We start from the raw sequence: 6831 nt of genomic DNA on the forward strand, positions 1-6831 counted from the left end.
CAGAGAAGTAAGTGTCATCCAGACAGGAACAACGTCCTGGATGACACCGATAATCATGTACTTGCAGTCAGGGATACTTCCCGAAAACAAAGCCGAGGCGCGAAAGATCCAATACAAATCAGAACACTATCAGATGGCAGATGGGATACTGTACCGAAAGTCGTATCTCGGCCCGCTGCTGAGATGTGTTGACGCCGACGACGCAAATTACCTAATCCGGGAAGTACATGAAGGAATTTGTAGTATTTATGCCGGGCCTCGAATGGTGGTGGCAAAAGTGATGAATGCCGGATACTACTGGCCCGGGATGCATCTCGATGTCGTGAAAGAATTGAGGAAGTGCAGTGGCTGTCAGAGACATGCGCCCAAGACCATGCGCCCCAAAAATGAACTAGTACCAGTCACAACCGCATGGCCTTTTCAACAATGGGGCATAGACATGGTAGGTCCTTTCCCGGAAGCACCAGGGGCAGTCAAATTTATAATAGTCGCAGTCGACTATTTCACCAAATGGGTGGAGGCAAAAGCACTTGCATCAACCACATCGGCAGTCGTCAAGCGATTCATATGGGAGCAAATCATATGCCGCTTTGGCCTACCTCTCAGAATCATCACCGATAACGAAACTAACTTCGCAGCAGACGACCTCGAGCGATGGTTCAAAGAACTACATATCAAGCATACCTTCTCTTCGGTTGCGCACCCGCAAGGGAATGGTCAAGTAGAGGCAGTCAACAAAAGTATCGTTGATGGTATCAAGGCAAGGTTAGGCGAAAAGAGAAGAGGATGGGTAGATGAACTGCCCAGCATATTGTGGGCCCATAGGACAATGCCGAAGACAAGCAACGGCGAAACACCGTTCAGCCTAGTCTATGGGTCCGAGGCAGTCATCCCAGCAGAAATCGGGCTACCATCTCCGCGAATGCTCTCAATGAACTTAATCAACAATGAAGAAGAAAGGAGGATCGACCTGGACCTCCTAGAAGAACGGAGGGAGATGGCAGCAATCAACGAGGCCAAATACAAAACGAAGCTGGAAAAATATTACAACTCCAGAGTCCGAGTCTGCACTTTTAACCCGGGAGACTATGTCCTAAGGGACAATGAAGCTTTCAACGCAGAAAAACCCGGAAAACTGGCTCCCAAATGGGAAGGCCCGTACGTAATCGATGCAGTACTCGGCAAGGGAGTTTACAAATTGCGTACCGTCAACAACAAAGAGGTTCCACGAACCTGGAATGCTCAACAACTCCGATAGTGCTACATGTAAAACAACTATGTAATTGTAAAGGGCGAACTGCCAACACATTTACTATAATACAAGAAGTGTTTGGCTACCTTTATTTTATGCAAATTTCTTGTCACAACTGCATTCATTACTTTGGGCGTACACGAAAACATCAATGGCTCGACCATAGGAAACGTTGTAGACCTCCAAGGCTCGTCACAGCTAAGTGCACAGCCGGGTCAGAAACGCAACCAAAGCCTACAAAACGCCAAAATAAAACTTCGTGCCCACATAAACACGAAAAAATCGATAGCAAGGTAACTAAACATTGTAATGCTCCCAAGGCTGAACACAGCTGAGCTCACACAATAACCTGCAACTCGATCACTTCGTAAGTCACACGTAAACGCGCGCATTCAAGCGACAGAATAAAACGTTGTAGAAACACAACATCACCTGTCAGCGCCATAATTCATTCATGACACCTAATCAAAGTAATTAAACATGCACATATTATGACGATAACAAAATTCGCATAAACACAAGCAAGCGATAAAATACGCATCAAACAAAGAAGATCAAGTGCACATATCCACAAAAGGTAAATAAAGATAAATTGTCTAAAACAGTCAACATTACAGACCCATCCAAGGCCATACACGGCGCACAGGCCGGAATTCATCCATCAAGGTTGACTGGTGCCAGCACCTCCTGCCGCATCGACATCATCTCCAAGGGCTTTCTTCAGAAGAGCAACTCCATCTGGTTTCCGGGATAACTTCTGCGCCGCCCGGACGACAGCAAAGTCAAGGGTTGAAAATGCCTTGCGCTTAGCAGCATAAGCACCGTCACAATTTTCCTTATACAACTCAAAATGATAATCTTTTTCCTTGTTGATAACTGCAGCCTTGCCTTCAGCATATCCAAACTTACGACCGCTATTATAACCCGCTTGGCCCAATTCAAACATGTACGTGGCAAGTTCAGTCGAATTCAGAATACGGTCAGCAAGCTGCATAAAACAAGGCAACCAAATAAAAAATCACAAAAATAAAAGAACACGAAAGAGCAAAAGAAATTACCAAGGGTACACCACGAGAAAGCAACCATCTGGTGTCAGCAGATGTTTCCTCAGCAAGGAGTTCTGCCGCCTGGCTCTCAGCAGTCTTTTCAGCAAGAAGGCGTTGTGCAGCCTCACACTCAGCCACTTTCTGCTGGACAAGAACCTCTAACTTATCGATACGATCAACATACTCTTTCTCTTTTTTCTCAGACGCAACACGCGCCTGCTGAGCCTCTTCAGCAAGTTCCGCTTTTTCGCCGGATAACCGCACGATCGCATCACGCTGAGATTGCATCTCAACGTTCGTGCGCTCACACGCGACTTCCCAATCTTTCTGTTTCTGAACATTCAACTGTTTTTGCTCTTCAAGCTTCTGTTCAGCATCAGATACCCTCCACTGCAAACCCTTCTTCTCCGCATTAAACCTCTCCCTCTCCTCAGCAAACAACCTCTTAGACTCCTCAAACTCGAGTGTCTCCTCCCCCATCGATCGCCATTCACGAAGAATTTCCTGAGAAGTAGCAAAGAAATTAACCCCGGCACGAACATGGTCGTCCAACAAGGCAAATCGATTGCGGTTTTTCTGGAACATCCTCTCAGCCGGGGGAAGAGACATAGCAAAAAATTCATGGCAGTTGTTCACATCATCCATCCTGTAACCCTGAGTAAGGTTCCAGCGAGGGGCGTGTGGTAAGTCGTCGCAAGCCGGATTACCCCAAGAATCTGCAGGGTTATGCTCAAATTGCGGGCTGCGCGCCACGCCAAAAGTAGCCCCACCTCCACCAGAAGGACGCTTAATGTAAATGGTTTGGTGTGGAGTAGTTTCACTAGATTCCACCTCCACTTCCACACCTTTACCTTTATCAGCTCCACCATCACCACCAACAACCCCAGCATCATCACCACCCTCACCCACATCTTCAGCAACCCCTTCTCCCCCCTTTTTGCCTGCTTCAACATCATCACGAGGAGGGGTCAGACCAACTATCCTTGACGGAGGGGAAGCAGGCGGCGTAATCTGAGAAATATCAACCATACGAGGCTTCTTACCAATCTTGACTGCTGTCATGGAACAAGAATTAAGAACAACTCGAAGAAAACGAAAAAATAATATGCAATTAAAGGCCAATTACCAGTAGGAGGGGCAGATGCAGCATATAGCTCCTCCAAAAGATTCCCACGACCTCCACTAAAAACACCAAGATCAATCTCAGATTCAGAAGGTGCTGGGGGGCCTCCTTATGAAGTTTCGCTTTTTTAGCAGCAAAAAGAGCAGCGGACTGCTCATCAAGCTTGCGCTTGTGATCCTCGATGTCTTTTTTCCTCATGTGCTCAGTCAGAGTAGCACTGTCATCAGGATCCGATTCTCGACTTCCCTCACCAGCCCCTAGGCCAGACAACGTGTCAGAAACTATCACATAATCTAGACAAGGAAGGGTAGAGGGTTGCTTACGAGAAGAACCAGCAGCTTTACCCTCAGTCTTCCCCTCTCTCCTCCCAGACTTATCAGTTCTCGCTTTTTTCCTCGACTCCAATTGAGCAGAAGGGTCAACAGGCACCTCTACATCATCATCACCGACAACCTCGTGCACGAGTTCAGCAACATCACCCTGCGCGGTACCTGCACGCGCGCAACGAGAGGTTAGATCTTCAAAGTTTTGGTCAGAACTTCCACTTGAAAGGACAATAACTCCCTCTCGACCCGGGTCGACAGGGTCATTCCAAACATCTTCACCTAGAACCTCGCTAGCATATCTACTCAAGCTCTCATCAGTTGGATGCAAAAAACGACCCCGGATCTAGTCTAACCTCGTCGGGTTCCCTTCCGCTTGGATAGCTTCAACCATGGCACCCGCCGCCTTAGGGTCCAGGACATTCAACAAGCTGTAACCAACTGCAAAAAGGCAAGAAGATAAGAAAACATAACAAACATAAGGGAGAATAACTCGGCGGTATCTTATGAAAGAAACATGCATTTGCCCTGATAGCTGTATACGGGCTGACCCAATGGATTCTTGGGCACCCACAACAAACTCATCCCAGCACCAACCAAGGCCATCTCATCCAACTGAGAAATGGCAGTCGCCTTGTGGGTTATCTTCTTATACCAATCCTGAGCACCATAATCCTCCATAACATCTACCCTTGGAATCCCTTGGCCCACCTGCCGCCGATAAGGCATATCTATCGGGATTACACCACGGCGGATGTAGAAAAATTTCTGTTTCCAGTCATGAAGACTCTTCAAAGGCACGGAGCACACCGGAGCAACACCTGATCGTGCTTGAAACGAATAGAAACCGCTAGCATACGTCACACTATAAAACACATTGAACATCTGAAATGTAGGCTCAATACGGTAAGCCCTACAGACATACTCAAAGTGAGTAATGCGTGGAAGCCCAATAGCATTAAGCTGTGAAATATGAAGCCCATACCCCCTCAACACAGCAGCAGTAAACTTTATAATAGGTAATCTGAAACTACCTTCCCGAAAAAACGCAGCATACAAAGTGATATGGCCCGGAGGGGCGTCCAAAGCAGTAGAACCGACGGGAGGATACTGGGCTCCCCACTCGGGACGGAAACCCATACCCTTCACCAGGTTCATGAACTCCTCCTCTTTCCAACAAATGACCGCCTGGTCAGGACCGGGAGGAGCCCTCCCCTTATATTTTCTCTTCTGTTGGGTGGGATTCGTACCAGACATGGTGCAAATATAGAGAAGACGGAAATAAGAACTCAAAGAAAACTATCGAAACAACGAAGAATGAAGGGATAAGATAGAAGGGAAAAACACTTGAAATTTGAAAAAAGTGAGGAAGAATGAGAAACCGCCTCCTATTTATACCCATCGCATTTAATGTGATGGGTAGTGGACCGTCAGAATACAGAAAAAGGAACCAATAAAGGAGTGACACGTCAGAAGAGAGAGAAGACGTCGGCTCTTTTTTCGGGAAACATGGGCAACAGAACCGGCTGACGTGACAGAAAGTAACTGCAAAAGCAACTGTTCACCTCCGATAAGACAGGGATGTCAGACAGTCACACCAAACACTCCCCCATGCCCACCAAGCTTCCATCAGAAGGAAACAACAAAGGAGCCCAAACCCATGCGCCATGCGTCCATTTGGCTCACTTTTTACAAAAGGCCAAAACCCATGCGCCATGCGTCCATTTGGCTCACCTTTCACAAAGGGCCAAAACTCATGCGCCATGCGTCCATTTGGCTCACTTTTTACAAAAGGCCAAAACCTATGCGCCATGCGTCCATTTGGCTCATTTTTTTACAAAGGGCCAAGACCCACGCGCCGTGCGTCCACTTGGCTCATTTTTTGCAAAGGGCCAAGACCCACGCGCCGTGCGTCCACTTGGCTCATTTTTTGCAAAGGGCCAAGACCCACGCGCCGTGCGTCCACTTGGCTCATTTTTTACAAAGTGCCAAGACCCACGAGTCGTGCGTCCACTTGGCTCATTTTTTGCAAAGTGCCAAGACCCACGCGCCGTGCGTCCACTTGGCTCATTTTTTACAAAGTACCAAGACCCACGCGCCGTGCGTCCACTTGGCTCATTTTTTTGCAAAGTGCCAAGACCCACGCGCTGTGCGTCCACTTGGCTCATTTTTTTACAAAATGCCAAGACCCACGCGCCGTGCGTCCACTTGGCTCAATTTTTGCAAAGTGCCAAGACCCACGCGCCGTGCGTCCACTTGGCTCATTTTCTACAAAATGCCAAGACCCACGCGCCGTGCGTCCACTTGGCTCAATTTTTACAAAGTACCAAGACCCATGCGCTATGCGTCCTCTAGGCTCCACGCGCCGCAAAAAACCACTACTCTCACAAGTCCAGAATCCCTCCTAGACGATCAACTCAACTAGAAGGCACACTGGACTGAAGGGACTTGAAGAGGTATGGTCCCAATTCCCTGCCTACATGGCAAGGACCACACCACTTTCGAGCATACAAGGCGTCCATATCAGCGAAGCAATCCAGAAGCTTCTAGAAACTTCTGGAAGACTCGCAGCTGGCACCAAAGATGCTCTATCCGACATAAAGGACAACAAGTGTCACCACTCGCAGAACGCCACATAGGCCTGCGACAAATCAGGGAGCAGGGCTGACAACGCCAGTACGAGGTATCCAGCGTGGGCAAATGTAAGAACGCCACGTGTACCACTACACCTGCCGTGACAGAGCAGACCAAGAGGATATTCCCCTTGGTCGGACAGCTGGCACGCGCCCGCAGCCATGGTAGCAAAAGTCGCTAAGCGCTCCCTAGTCGGTCGATCGGGGAGTTGAGAGTACTCGGCCTAGGCGGAGAGTACACGGGGAGTACTCGGACATGTCAAATTATAAAGTAATTAGTTTTCGGAAAATAATATATGTCAAATAACATAAATTAACTAATATTTATGACAAAATACATGAAATTGATACTCATTCTTTAATATGATAGGCGTTGAAATTGTGTTTTGTTTTATTTTAAGTCAAACTTGGCCCGAATTGACCTACGAGATCCGATTTTGGCTGATGTTGACCG

Source organism: Helianthus annuus, chromosome 2 (assembly GCF_002127325.2).
Source record: "Helianthus annuus cultivar XRQ/B chromosome 2, HanXRQr2.0-SUNRISE, whole genome shotgun sequence".
Taxonomy (NCBI): domain Eukaryota; kingdom Viridiplantae; phylum Streptophyta; class Magnoliopsida; order Asterales; family Asteraceae; genus Helianthus; species Helianthus annuus.